At 39.8% G+C, this 15,895-nt stretch overlaps 1 protein-coding gene across 6 annotated transcripts in view; it reads right to left on the bottom strand.

Annotated features, from left to right (window-relative positions):
• The window catches only part of LOC136867329 (serine/threonine-protein phosphatase 6 regulatory ankyrin repeat subunit A), a 205,624-nt gene that overhangs the window by 108,994 nt on the left and 80,735 nt on the right, over positions 1–15,895 (bottom strand). For 2 of the 6 annotated variants that reach the window (XM_067144483.2, XM_067144488.2), the window contains exon 1: positions 8,323–8,504. The exons of 2 other annotated variants lie outside the window; for them this stretch is intronic. The gene's annotated coding sequence lies outside the window, so the exon portion shown is untranslated. 2 more of the 6 variants (XM_067144487.2, XM_067144485.2) reach the window with 2 other exon arrangements.

Here is a 15,895-nt window from a genome sequence, read left to right on the forward strand (position 1 = left end):
AACCACTTACATACTTACGTTTATCAGTACTCAAACTTTTAATATAAAACTGTACACATGTCAACCAGCTGAACTGACCACAACTGACAGTGAATTATCATCCTGATCTGGTTCTAAATATGATTTGGCCGGGTTAAGTGGCTCAGATAGTCGAGGCACTGGCCTTCTGACCCCAACTTGGCAGGTTCAGGCTCAGTCCAGTGGTATTTGAAGGTGCTCAAATATGTCAGCCTCATGTTGGTAGATTTACTGGCACATAAAGGAACTCATGCAGGACAAAATTCCAGCACCTCAGCGTCTCTGAAAACCATAAAAGTAGTTAGTGGGACATAAAGCCAATAACACTATTATTATTCTTAAATATGATTTAGGGATTTCCTTTTGAATTATATGCAATGCAATCAAGAGTGAGTTTTGAGTTCAACAGGAGGGGAAAGATGACATAATCTGAGCCTACAACCTACAGTGAATGGGGGGAGACCTGACAGCACTGATTGATGATAAAGATCACTATGTTGTAATTTTTGTGCTTGTGCATGTGTAGTGAAACCAGCCTACTTCATAGCAGCAGATGAGACTTCTACAGCTTGTCATGAAGAACAACCAGGTATCTTGCAAGGACTCTGCCCCCCCGATGGATCTACGACGGATTCTCAGGACCAGCCCAGCAAGGAGAAAGTAGTAACCAAATCACATAGTGAAAGGACAGTCGTGTTTCCCACTCGCTATCTAGGTGATTATGTATATATTTAATATTCTTGTAATTATGGTGCATTTGCGGGGGAGCAGTGTAGGCTGCCCATTAGTGGACTTGACTGAACTCAGAACCAAAAATAAGCAATCTTTGCAGAGGAGAAAGGCGGCAGAAAAAGCAAAGATGGAGTGAGCAGTTTTTATATATTTGTGTAACGATAATTGTGGTACAAAATTAAAGTAGTTCATTTTCCGGTGGCTGAGAGTGCTGGAGTACGTGAAATTCATCGTTGCATGTCTGCTGTATATGGCGAACACTGCATGTCCATGATGAGCGTACACAAGTGGCATAGGAGATTCCAAGAAGGGCAGGCATCACTTCAAGACGATGCGCGCCCTGTTCAGACCCAGCGAGCCATTACTCCTGATGTGATAGGATTTAATGATGGCCTTTATCCAGGAAAACCAACAAATCACGGAGTAAGAAAGACAATCGAAGACATCTGTTTCATTCGGACAAGGAAGCGCAAGAGGGAATGCAGTTGTAGATCCGTCAGCGACCTACCTCTTTCTACAAAACCAGAATTGACAGTCCGTCTCCAGTGGGATAAATATGTTAACGCTTTTGGTAATAATTACTTATGAACAAAACCATTCCATGGTCACGTTGCAGAGGGTGTTTGGTTTACATTTGACTGCCCCTTATATGTGCCTTGAAAATGTAATTCTGTTTTCAAAAGCAAAAGGCAATGGAAATAAAAAAATGACTGAATAGTTTTGACATTGTGGTTTTGCTTGTGTTCCAGTGCAAGATATGACAATTAATATTGTTTAAATATTTGAAAGATAAATCCACTGACATTCATTTTTTTTTTTTTTTTTTTTTGCTATTTTGCTTTACGTCGCACCGACACAGATAGGTCTTATGGCGACGATGGGAGAGGGAAGGGCTAGGAGTGGGAAGGAAGCGGCCGTGGCCTTAATTAAGGTACAGCCCCAGCATTTGCCTGGTGTGAAAATGGGAAACCACGGAAAACCATCTTCAGGGCTGCCGACAGTGGGATTCGAACCTACTATCTCCCGAATACTGGATACTGGCCGCACTTAAGCGACTGCAGCTATCGAGCTCGGTCCACTGACATTCAGACAGCAGCCTCACTGTTAGAACAGGTTCAGAATAATATGCCAGAATTGAGACAAAATTTCATTAATGCAATTTAAAGGTAGCAAAGGAAATTGCAAATCCCTGGAAAATAGACCCAGTTTTCAGAAAAGCATGACATCCTGTCAAAATGTTATTTGATGAGTTGCCGACTGATGAAAGAATTCTAAACCCAAAAGAGAAATTCTGAATATTTGTGTTTAATGGTTGCCTGGATATGATAATCCAGCAGATTTTAGTAAACTAAGAAAGCATGAAAGATGTAAATTATATCAGCAAAATTTTTCCTACTGTAGCCAAGAGAACTAATCAGCTTAGAAGAGGAAAATTATGGAAAAAGCAAATAAACTTTGCCAATATTATCCAACCGATTTATCTCTTACTCCTCCTGGACAGATAATTTGTGATCTTTCAACTGTAAAAGAACTCACCAAACTTGTGACAGTAACTCTCGGCCATTGCTAGTAGTGTCACTGATTTGTATACAGAGCTGAAACTTCATCTTACATTACCGGTCACTACCATATCCACCATGCGATTGCTCAGTAGACTAAAACTTATTAAAATACACGTGCACAGTATATTTCTCTCAATTTCCTCATTAATGACGGGCAACTCGCAAACATTAAGCAGGCCCATGACTCCCTCAAAGGTGAGCTAGTCCTGGATCTGGCTTGCTTGTCAAGTTTCCCATACTGCACAGCTGCATGCAGTTTTGTCCACTAATGTTGCTGACTCTCAGTGGCTATATAGTTAAAAGTTAATGAGTCAACAATGCTGTGTCGTAAGTTGGGGAAATCCTGACTCTCTATGTACAACAAATGTAGACACAGCCAGCCAGCTAGGCTTCATAAACATGCCAGTCATTAACAAGGAAACTGCAAGAACTATATAATGTCACAGATGATTCAATGACTCTACATTGAAAGTGATGAGGCCAGCAATATAGACCCTGGAATGCATGCATAGGCAGTAATTAGACTGCACTTTTCAATTATTCAGTTGTATTCTTTGTTAATGTGTGCCTAGGCTGATTAAGCGCACTGCTAATCTTTGCTCACTATGTTAAGCATCGAACAGCAAGTTATCACCGTTCAGCTTGTTTAGAGCGATTTTAACACTGCAATGCACACAGAAATGCAAGCATATTTTTGAGCTTATGTTTGCAGTTTGAAGTGGTATCATACATTATTTCTGCTGTAACAAAGTGCAAGGTGCATACTTCATCAGGTAGGTAGGTATGTATTTGGTATATGAAATGTAGTTGTTTTTTTTTCCTACAGGGATCAAATAAGATATGTTGAGCAATCACAGTCAGCATAAAAATTCTTTTGACGAGTGCAATCAAGAAGCTGTGGACTAAGACTGAATTTGCTTGATTTCCTTGCGAACAGTAGTTTGTTATTTCATTCCATGCCTGTTTGTAATGCAGTCCTGTGTTTGAGTTTCTTGACTTCTGTTTGTGTGTTCCCTAAAGTAAGTTCCATGCATAGCCTACAGAGTGTATATATATATTAAGTCTTTTTATAATGAACCCTACAACTTTTAATCATTTTAGTTAATTTTCATAACCTACAGATGATAAAATTCACATAATGGTTGAGAAAGTCGATTGAGGGGGGCGTCCTTTCTTGGTTACGCTACCGCATCAAATACTTAAGCGTGGCTGGTTTATGGTAAGTATAGAATATTTGTGTGATTTTTAAAATGGCTAGTTCTGTATTAAGACCGTCAGAAGGAGCATAGGGCATACTGGAGGATGATGACAGTGAAATGTATGTAAGTGGTGGCAGGCAACTTGAGCACAACAATGTAACCAACGGCACTGAAACCAGCAGTGAGGTGATATGTTCAAAGTGTGGGAAACCATTTTGTCCTAGTAACAGAATTATGTTGTTGTCAAGTGTGATCACCAGAGGTCCCCTTGTGAAGCATGCTGGAACCCGCACTAAGAAAACTTGTCAGAGATACTTGCTCCAAGATATGGTTTTGTTATTAGGAGACATTTTAACTGAGAGTATGATAATTCATAAATATCAATCTATTGAGTTGACAAAAACTTTACTTTCTTGTGCACCAACTACAAGGTGATTTATATAAACTGGTTGGTTTTCAAAACTATCCCATTTCAGTCTCAAAGCAGATAGATGCAAATGCTTTCGAAATGTGGAGAAACTGGGAGATTTACTTATCAATGCTTGCCAAAAATACACAAATTATGCTTTGTTCAGCATCACTTGTTTCCCAAATTTTTTAGTGATTATGAAGTTCATTGTCTTGATGGATGCAGTATTTTTGTATCCGTCTCTTGGCACAGGCCAGAGCAAAGTGTAGCTTGCACCGAAGTCCCAGTTTCATCCATGGCTGTGACAATATGGAAGCTGCTAGGGTATGGGTGGTGCTGAGTAATGACATTTGGAGCACAACTAGTGTGTGAGAGTTATGAAAGGTGTTGCTCATAGGATCAGTCGTGCTGCAGTAGCACCTTCTGGTCCAGTGAGGAAAGCAATGGCAAACTACCTCACTCCTCATCTTGCTTAGTACACCTCATTTGGGCTCTGCCATTGGTTTTTGCAGTTTCCCTATAACTGCATATTCTTTGGTGGTGCTCTTTGAGAATCCAACCAGCCTCTAAGCTGATGACCTAACAGACAGAGAAGTTCATTGCATCCAAGCAAAGGGCATTTAAGAATATGATGTGCGTAATCCTCATAATGGTGACATGATACCTTGTTATAGTGACATTGTCCTGTAATTTGTCGAGCAACTAGACGTCCTTCAGTTAACTCAGGGTTATTTTAAGAAGAATACCTCGCTATGATCAACTTCGTTGAGGTCAGAGTATTCTTTTAGAATTTGAGGCTGGCAAGATCAGCAGACCTACAGGCACCAGATCATTTCCTGTGGTGTTATCTCAATTGACAACAAACAATTGAAAATTTGAAGATAAACATCATGACTGAAATCAGTGGAAAGGATGAGGAAATGTTGCAGCAAACTGCCAGAAGCATGGAGCAGGAGGTACAGTATCTACAGAAAAATGCTGGTCATTTCCAACATGTGCTGTGATGTTTTTTATTTACTGATTGGTTTTACGTCACATCAACACAGATAGGTCTTTGTTTACAATTTGTTTTATGTTGCACCAACACAGATAAGTCTTATGGCGACGATGGGATAATAAAGGGTTAGGAGTGAGAAGGAAGCGGCCATAGCCTTAATTAAGGTACAGCCCCAGTATCTGCTTGGTGTAAAAAAAAAGAGGAAACCACGGAAAACCATATTCAGGGTTGCCAACAGTGAGGTCCGAACCCACCATGTCCTGAATGCAAATACACAGCTGTGCTTGCTGTGATGGTAAATTAATCTCCCACAGTTTCTTCATAGTTGCATCTTCCTACCTCCTACCAAACAGAAATGGGATTGTTTTGTAAACCACATGGTTTATATTAATCACCTGGTATTTTCAAAGTTTAATTGCCAGAATTACAGCCTGCCTGGTGGTCATGATCATTAATGCGTCCTTTATGGTCTGACACCATGATTCACCATTTCAAGTCCCGCTGATTTAAAAAAAAAATCTCCATCAGAATGTTGGCCGGCAGGGTAGGAGTTCTGGTGTTATGCAGGTATTGTCAATCAAGAGTGAAGTGCCTTGGAAGCCAGTTTGCTCCCCGCTCTTGAGGAATGAGAACAGGTTAGCGAGCAAGTAGGGGAAGTGCATGACGTAGTACGCACTGATGGTCAGTGGTGCAAAGGTATAGCACATCTTTCTGGACAGGTTAGATTGCAACGAGATATGCGTGGACTCATGTGAGGTGACAGTAGTGTGTTCCGGCCTTTATCCTCACACCACACGACATGCAAGCCTAGTTGCTAATGTTGCATTTACTAGGGAAGAGAGTTCAGCACAGCGTAGGCCATCGGTGCCAACAAGTTTCAAACCTTCTTGGGAAGAAGGGTATTTGATACTTCAAGAAAATAACACACAAAATGTTTAATATGTAATAAAATACTGAAGCACATTAAAAAATTTAATCTGTAGCGCCATTGTTCCTTATGTCAACAAGTATGATAAATATGAAGGCCAGGAAATCATAGCATTACTAGAAAAACTTAAAAATAACACATTTGAGGAAGTACGTACATTTCATCTTACCCTATTAAACTCTATTTATATTATAATGTTCAATAATTCCTCAGAGATGATTTCTTTATGTACCGGTATGTATTTCATTGCTGTTGTTCATATGATAACATGTTCATGATAACATGTTCGAGCGGCATGAACAGTACTGCCGCGGTATGCAACCTGCCTGTCCACTGCTCTCTTGTTACGTGACTGACAGCCGTCCCAAGTGGAGCAAGTAACACCGGCTCCCTAGAGCAAATACGTGATGATGTCTGGTGTTATGAAATTCAATTCTTAATCAATAGATTGCGTACCAAAGCCAGAATTCAATTCCAAACATTTCCACATTATTGATAATAGAGTGAAAGCATACGTCACTGTTGACAGGAATTAATCCATTGAATGGGGTTGTTAAGACTTCAGCAGACCACGTAATGCTATTCGACAGGAGTAGGCTGTGTGCCAGTACCAGGTTTCATCCTCTCCCATCCTATTACTTTATTATATAGCCTACCATCATCAATTACATCTCATGAACTCCCCTGATGAGGTCTACGTCAGGAGGGCATCCGGTCACAAAAAATCACTACGAAGATTCATCACATTTCATACCAGACGCAGTAGATAAACAGGACATGGGTTCAACATACAATTGCTAAAATTACATACGGTATCTTAAACGATGTAAATAGGCCCTAATAAAAACACTCAAATGAACGGGGCCATAAAATATATTGTAGGCCTACTGTATTATTCAGGGGCGGTGTGTGGTATTGTTGCAGGGTTGCACAACTCCCAATAATTTTGCACTTCATTTGTCTTCTTTTCTTCTAAAGTTTTAGTTTAATAAACCTAACATGTATTCGAAAACGTGTTAAAATCAACCATCTTCGGTCATTCGCTGTACTAATGCTTCGTAACGGACCAACAAACGCTGCTAGCTTCGAATCAAACTCAGGGGGGTTTGCTTTCCTGCATCAACTTCCTAGCAGACAGCGCGGCATAGCGTACCTCAGCAGGGACGAGCCTCAGCCTGCATAGCATCAGCCAGCATTCTCGCCAGTATCGGTCTCACGGAGTAGCACGAGACTAGCAAGTCCCCTATCTAGAAACAGTTCCAAATGTCCCCGTTAGATTGCTCTATTATGCGGAGATTACTTCATTCCTACTTTCTCTCCTCTCGCAAAGTTAATTCATTTCCATTTTTAAATTTAAAAATTTAATGTATGTTGCAGATAGGGATAGGAAAGGGGTAGGAGTTTGAAGGTAGTGACCATGGCTTTAATTTGCGTGGTGTGAAATTTGGAAACCGCTGAAAACCATCGTCAGGGGCTTCCGACAGTGTGTTCGAACTCACTATTCTATGAATGCAAGCTCACAGCTATGTGACCCTAACTGCACGGCCAACTTACTGGGCAATTTCTTTTCCATGCCATACCAGGCCACCCACAATATTACCAACATCTTGCCTTGATGAAAGAAAGGATGGCAAATTTTCAATTAAAGTAAGGCAAAAGTGACTGTGCCATGCTGAGTGGTTCAGATGGTTGTGGCGCTGGCCTTCTGAGCCCAACGTGGCAGTTTTGATCCTGGCTCAGTCCGGTGGTATTTGAAGGTGCTCAAATACGTCAGCCCCGTGTTTGCTTTCCTGCAGCAACTTTCTAGCAGACAGCGCGGCATAGTGTACCTCAGCAGGGACGAGATTTACTGGCATGTAAAAGAACTCCGGCACCTCGGCGTCTCCGAACACCTTAAAAAGTTGTTAGTGGGACATAAAACCAATAACATTATTATTAAGAGTAATTGTAGTTACAGTGTATAATTAGCCTCTTATTTCCTGGGTTGTAATTGCCAGATATATTACATTTTTTAATAGGAATATAGTTCATTACTTAACGATAATAGAGTTTCTTGTTATGTCTGTAAGCTATAAAAATGTGACACTGAAAGTGTTGGTGCAACACCCAGCTTCAGATACCACCAGCCGCCACTGGTATTATTACACTAGCCTACAACAGAGAACTAGAATAAAGAAGTGCAAAATGACGTAAGTCGTGATATTATTTACTATGTAGGGTTTGTCAGACCCCTCTGTATGAGTTTTACAACTGTGGAGTTCCAGGGTTAGGTACATGACTAAAAGACGGACTGCTCCGTAGAGTTATTATATAGTTAACGGAATGTATAAGAATATACCAATAACGAATACAAAAATTTAAGCATAAAGCTCTATTTTTCTAAAACATAAAATACGGAGAACAGCCGACATCTGAGCTTCCTTTCCCCACAGGCAGTTAGAAAGACATCACGTAAAATGTTGGGTATGAAAACTTACATAATTGACTGCCTTTTCCAAAAAGTTAGTTGTCCAACGTTGAACACAACGAACTTCTTCAGAAAACTAGGCGGCGATATCCAAATAGTATGTCGAGATCCACCTACTATCATAGGTGACGCCTAAAACCTGCTAGAACCTATGCACAGGTGGCACACAAAGAACAAAATACCTGCGCATCACAAAACAGCGACGGTTACCTGCATACGCCGAGGAATCCCAGAATGATGCAAGATATATATCTCGCTCACTGTTGCCAACCCCACGGCACAAATACAGAAAAATAATAAGGACGACTTCCCTGAATTTTTAAAATAATGATGTTCCTTCAACAGATATACTCGGCCGTTTGCAGTACCGTACCGGTAACTGACAGTAAATTAAATACAGTACTAGATCATTTCATGTCTATAAAAAGAGCATCCAGGCTTAAGAAAAGACTTCAGGTCTTTTGGGCTTTTACTTCTATTGGTGTTACCCACATTAGACCTAAATGTATATAAGAATTATAATGAATTCCTATCAAAATGCGTATTTTTTTTCTTATGAAACAAGCATAGTTTGTGCCATACAATTCTGAAGAAGACGTAAAATCATTTTAATATATTTTGAGTTTATCCTTTTAAATATTATATATGCGGTTCACTACACGGAACAGCCGGTCAAGCTTGTAACATCGTGCGCCACATTTCGGTGTGTAATGCGGAAGTGCGTACAGTATTCAACACGTGTAACGTGTAATAACTCAACTTAAGTACTGCGATTCATCATTGGTGAGGTCAGCGCGGCATGTTTCCCATTTTGCATGTGTCACTCATTACAGTGATTGGTTATGCAAGGGAGATATTCGGCAGATTGAAGTGATCGTCTTTGTGGGGTGCACAGTGTTTCCTTATAAATATATTGTGTTTCTTTTTTGTGTATTGCATTGCTTTTGGTTGTGTGTATTGTTTTTGTCTGTTTAGCATTTTATATAATCAATCAGCATGTAATATGTGAAAAGGAGAAGTGGTGAAGTTCTCAGGAGAAAGGAACGGCAAATGGTGCTTAATACATTTTCATATTTGAAAACAAAGCATCCAGGACAAAGTGTAAGCTGGGTAGTAGATGAAGCCACAAAGGCTTTAGGAATGTCGAGTTCTTCCATCTTCAAAATAAGGAAGGAAGCCAGCGAAGGTCCACTCCAGATTTCAGCAAGAAGCGGGAATGAAAAAGTTAATTCGCAGTAATTCCAGACTCATTAAATACGATGATATTGTCAGAAGTGGAATGCGGCGCATTGTTCATGAATTCTGTTTCAGGAAAGAACCGCCAACTCTGAACGCAATCCTCACTTCCCTAAACAGTAACCCCGAACTACCCAATTTAAAAAAAATCTGCGTTGCATGTTATTCTCAGAGAAATGAACTTTGTGTACGAGAGAAGGGGAAATAGAACAATGTTAATAAAAGGAAGATATTGTGTCTTTGCGTCATAAGTACCTCCGAAAAATTAAAAAGTACAGAGAAGAAGGTTGGAACATTGTTTATACAGACGAAAGCTGGGCTAATACTGGAATAACTGTTGCTAAAGAGTGGAAAGATAAAACAATTACAACGCCAAGACAAGCTTTTCTTGCAGGGCTTTCAATTGGGATGAAAACTCCTACCACTCGTGGGCCGTGATTTGCTATCGTTCACGCAGGTAACGAAAACGGGTTCGTGCCTAAGGCTGAATAGACTATATTTTTTTGTGTAAGAAAAATACTGCCGACGCACACAATGAGATGGACGGAGTGTGTTACGAAACATACTTTTTAGAAAAACTTTTGCCAAACTTGCTTCCAAATTCCCTTATTTTATTGATAATGCTTCTTACCACAGCAGAGAGAAGGAGACTATACTGACAAGAAGCTGAAATGTGCTATGCAAGAATGAATGAGGGAACATCATATTCAATACGAAGATGTTGAAAAAAAAAGACTTAATGGACATCATTGCTTTGGAAAAGGGAAAATACGATAAGTATAGATGAATTTGCTTTAGAAAGATGACACACAGTACTTCGGCTGCCTCCCTACCACTGCGAATTAAACCCCATTGAACTCGCATGGTCTCCGGTGGAACATATATTATGTGAGCTTTATTATTTGAGCTTACATAATATGGACTTCAAAGTGACAGAAATGCAAAGATTAACTGAGGAAGGTTTAGCATGTGTCACACCTGATAACCGGAAGAATTATGTGAATCACAGGGTGTGAAATCGCGGGGGAAAGGGAGGGTTTCGCCTCACCGATGATTTTATCACAAAGATACCCCACACTAAAATTGCCCAGGGGAGGATACTTCGTTATAAAATGAGGAAAATATAATACATATATTACTGAAATCAGTGTATTTTAGTGTGCATATTTTCATAAAAAAATAATACACATAAGATAGAAATAATAGGATGACTGCCAGATCTTGAGCAATAAAACAACGCAGCGGTGGCAACTCCGCACATGCAGCCTATTTTTCATGTTTCACTCTGGCAAGTCAATCTGAAACCAGAGAATAATTTTCCATTGAACATCATTCTTATTATAACAATAGAATTCAAACAAAATATTTTAAATTTATATTTTTCAGGGGGAGGTGGTAATATACTTACAATGGAATTATACAATATACCCTTCCCGGCCGGGTACTGCTTGAAATAAACACTACTAGTTAGGTCCTGTGACCCTTCTCCCCCCACCATTTTTTTCCGATTTCGCACCCTGGTGAATCACGTTACAAAAACTGAAGATACCGTATGCGGAAGGCTGATGAAATTCAGGACGACATCGAACCCGTTATCGACCACCTCGGTGACTCTTCAGACGAAGATTCCTCAAGCAGTGTGTAAATGGAAGATATGAACATCCCACTCCTGCCTTAAAATCTCTACATTGCTGACAAGGTAAGAACAGGAGATGAATTTATTTTAAAATTATATTTACATTTTACTGTATTCGTCTATCTGTGCTTGTGTGTTTTCGCATAAAAATAGGTCATTGGGCATGTTACGGAAGAATATTTAAGTTCTCATATTTTGTGATAAAGATGAAGCCCTTGCATCTGTTGTCAGTTACGAGTAAATTTGTCTGAAGTGAGGTGTAGGATACATCACCGAGATAGAGATATCTCGCCGTCATCAATCCTTAACGGAGCTTCCTGTGTTATAACCACACGGTATTTGCCTTAATAGTGAAATGATTCTACGGGCTGATAAACTCAGCACTGCGCTCCCTTAAAGCAACAACAATCGTGAAACTTTCTCAGCTATAAGAAGCAAGACATAATCATTTCAAGTTCTGGACACGCATGTTACTGTTTATGTTATTATTATTTAGTTCGCATCCCTACATGTTGAAACTCTTACTCTATTTCGAATGGTACAGTCAGTGGGCTGATATCCTTAGAAACGTTATGGCAAAACGAAATTTCATAACTGTAATTTCATTAATGACTGGAGATAATCGGCCATTTATATTATTATTATTATTATTATTATTATTATTATTATTATTATTATTATTATTATTATTATTATTATACCTGGAAGTACACCTCTACCCTGTGCATTTAAATGAAGCGCCTGGAAGAACGAGATCTAAAATTTAATGTTTACAACAGCTATTTCAAGAAGTTGGGACATTTCTCCATAGATGTCTCTATTCAAGAACTGATGTCATGCATTCTGGTGCAAAGTGGAACAACGAGAAATTTAAAGAAAATTTGTGTTTATAGGTTTTCTGAGCTGAATTGACATTCTTTGCTTTTGATATTTCAATGTTTGCAACACTTCGAACTCTTTCCGCCAGCTTTAGGAGTCTGGCCAAACAAAAATTTTGTGTATTTATTTTTCTGTCCATCATAGGCTTCTTGTAACTTTTCGACTGTCCAGAGCCTTCTCGAACCTTCCTCTCGGATATAAAAATTCGTCTTTTCGAGTTAAGTTGTCTTATTGATCGTCGTGCTATTGAGTGTGTGTGCTAAGACAGGAGACGGAGGCCTCATCCATCGGCAGGCAGAATATCAGCTAAGGCAATGGCCACCATTTTTCTATCCCAGCAGTTATCTCCGCAAGCTGACTCGAGGGGAGGTTCCAATCTTTAACTATGTAACAGTTCATTTCCTAAAATGTAAACTTCTCTTTCGTCTCATGTAAAAGTTCGATTAAATTAAGTGTATGTATGAATGTTCAATCCGTCAGCGATTCCGCTAGTGGGATCCTCAAGAGCTATGCCATCAGCTGCCATAGATGGCCTAGGCATCACTGGAGAGGCGTACTAGGGAAATAAGAAGTGAGGTAGTTTCCCGTTGCTTTCCTCACCGAGACAGAAGTTGCCATTACATATCAGTCTGCCAAGCCCACTGAAATGCATGCACCAACTGACCCTATGAGCAATATTTTCACACCATTCATAGCAGAGACTGGCTGCAGAAGGAATGGCATTACTAGTATCACTCATACCTCAGTCAGTTTCATTTTGTCAAAGCCAAGGATAAAGCTGAGACAGATCAATGAAAGTAACAAAATTGCTCTAGCCCATACCAGAAGACAGTGCACTGTAAACACTAGGTCCCGCCAGCAAAGGCACAAATTAAATGTACTTAACTGAAATTCGGGAATAGAGAGTGTGACACCCTCTCGAGTTCCCTATCTACTTGTATTTGAGGTGACTATACCTTGTAACCGTTTTCTATATGTAGCCTTGTAACTTAAATTTCCTCCATCTAGTCACCTCAGGAGTGTGGGATTAGCCTCTGCATCGTCGGGCCACTGGCCCAAGTAGGGTTTTCATCTTTGATTTCTAGGAGCGCAAGTGTCCGCCTCCATACATTTTGATTTTTGGGCCAGTAATTTAACCTGTACTTTTCACGAAGGCCCGGTGGAATGGGTACTCGATACACCTGTGTAAACTTTAAAAGTAATTGATATGGTCTTGTAAATCATAGGTTGTGCCTACAGAGGCCTGAAAGTGTAATTTTATTGAGGAAAGACGCTGTAATGCGAATTGTAAAAGTTAATGGTTGCCTTGAGTAGGCTGTAAGGGTTGGGGAGCGTAGTCTCCTTGGTTGAATTGTAGAGCATTGAGGCTCTTTTCTTCAAATGTAAAATATACTAGCAGTTTCCTGCTGGCTCCACCAACAATGTATGAAGTATGGTGTTGTTCGTTACTATCCTCACGGATGTATCTGCAAAGTTTCGAGTTAATGAAATAAAGCACATGATCTGCTGTGGTAATAGAATGTAATATTATGTCAACAAAACACTTGAAAATACATCACACAGAGAAATTGAATTAAATGTTCCTTGGAACAAAACTACGCGGCGAACTGATTAAAAGTCCTACAAAGATATTCGTCATGGAAACAAATGTACTCATAACTTTTTCTCAGAATCTACCAATTTAAATAGTTATTACCTCAAAAGAAAGCGCTTGATCCACTCAGTGTTTTAGACCAAAATAAACTGCGTACTTCAATTAGAACGAAAGATATGATTGCTTCAATGAGAAAAAATGCTGAAGAAATGAGACGTCAAGTTGAATGTGCACTCATAGCTGTACTCAGAATCAACCAATTTGAATAATTAAGAGCTGAAATGAAAGAGCTTAATCCACTAAGTGTGTTTAGAACCAAACAAACTGCGTACCTCAATTAGAACGAAAGATATGATTGTTTCAATGAGAAAAAATGTTGAAGAAATGGGACGTCAAGTTGAATGTGCACTCATAACTTTCCTCAGAATCAACCGATTTGAATAGTTAAGAGTTGAAATGAAAGAACTTGATCCACTGAGTTTTCTTAGGTCAAAACGAACTCATTACCTGTCAGAACCAAAGATATGATTGCTTCAGAGAGACAACAAATTGAAAATTTCAAATAATTTGAGGAAGGCGGAAGTTAAGTGCAAGATGTTGTTTTGCCCAAAAAAAATGACGTGTGTCTCCTGACAGTTGCAAGGCGTCAGTGCGCCGAAGTTGAGTGTCACAATTTTAAAACGGCATGTCACATATAATAGATATGAAAGATTGGGATTAGCTAGTACAGAGAAAATCATGTAACTTGTAGAAGTCTATTTTATGGCTGGTTTGTTGGAAGAGAGGTCTTGTTGGGGTTGAGTAGTGGAAGTATTGGGATCGGATGTTTGTCCTGATTGAAGTATGTGTTGTTTAGCCATATTGTATGCCGGTGTCTGTCAGTTGGAGATTGGTCTCGTCTATGGATGTCAATATTAACGCCAAGTTATAGGTTAGGTATTCATTTTGGATTATCAGTATCACGTATTTCATTGTAGGAATACTGTTTGTATTTGTTGATGTATGGGAGTGATTGTTTGGACGTTGTAAGAACTCTGTATTAAACTGGGAGTGAAGCTGATTGCCTGTGTTGACCCAGCTAAAGTAGTTGGAAAATATTTTCCATTACTGAACTGAACGTCAGCATTCGACAGTCAGATAATCATAGTGATCACCTGGCTTAAAACTGATCACAATGACAAAATCTAATGGAAATGGTCCTTCCAAGGGACCGCTATGTGTAAATCTAGGACCAATGATCAGAATTCTCCAGCTCAACATAGAAGGAATGAGTCGAGCTAAGGGCGAGTTACTATCGAGAACATCCCTCGATAAAAATATTTATTTGATTGTTATCCAGGAAACTCATGCAGCAGATGAATATCAACTGCACTCTAGAGGAAAACTTCCTGGCTATGATATTTTAGGAGCTACATTCCATCATGCATACGGGGTCGCAAAATATGTAAGACACGCTGTTGAAAATGCCTCGCTGTGCACTACAAGTACTACGGAAAACATCCACTCTGTGATCACCAGAATAGAAGACATTACAGTCACTAATGTGTATAAACCTCCAGCTGAGCAATGGCCCCCTAGTGTGCTCCAACTCCAGCCACATCCAGCTGTCCACCTCGGAAATTTTAACAGTCATGGAGATACACTTCTAGTGATGAGAACGGGGAATCTTTGGTTTCATAGGCTGAGGATCACAACCTCCATCTTATTTATGACGCTAAGGATCTCTGCATTTTTAGATCAGTAGCATGGGGACGAGAGTCTAATCCTGATTTGTGTTTTGCGTCTACTAACAACTGCACGCCCCTACCAGTTACGCGAAAAGTTCTCTCCAGCATTCCTCAGAGACAGCACCGGCCAGTTGTAATAGAGATCGGAATAAAAGTCCCTATTGTTTCAACTACTCCTCATCCACGCTAGAACTTCCGAAAGGCAAATTGGCCTGCCTTTACTGAACAGCTTGATAAGGTATTGGGATGGATTCCCCCAACAAGTGACAACTATGAGCGATTCACATGTGCCGTAATAAGCACAGCAAAGAAGTTTATACCAAGGGGTTATCGAAAGGAATACATTCCTGGAAGGAGCGAAGCTACCGAAGAACTGTATCAAGAATTCCAAACAAATGGAGACAAGAACACAGCTGATCAACTATTACACAGCTTGGACACTGATCGCCGACAGAAATGAACAGAAACAGTTGAAAACCTCGACTTCAAACATTGAAGCAGGAAGGCACTG

Source organism: Anabrus simplex, chromosome 3 (assembly GCF_040414725.1).
Source record: "Anabrus simplex isolate iqAnaSimp1 chromosome 3, ASM4041472v1, whole genome shotgun sequence".
In the NCBI taxonomy this organism is placed as follows: Eukaryota; Metazoa; Arthropoda; class Insecta; order Orthoptera; family Tettigoniidae; genus Anabrus; species Anabrus simplex.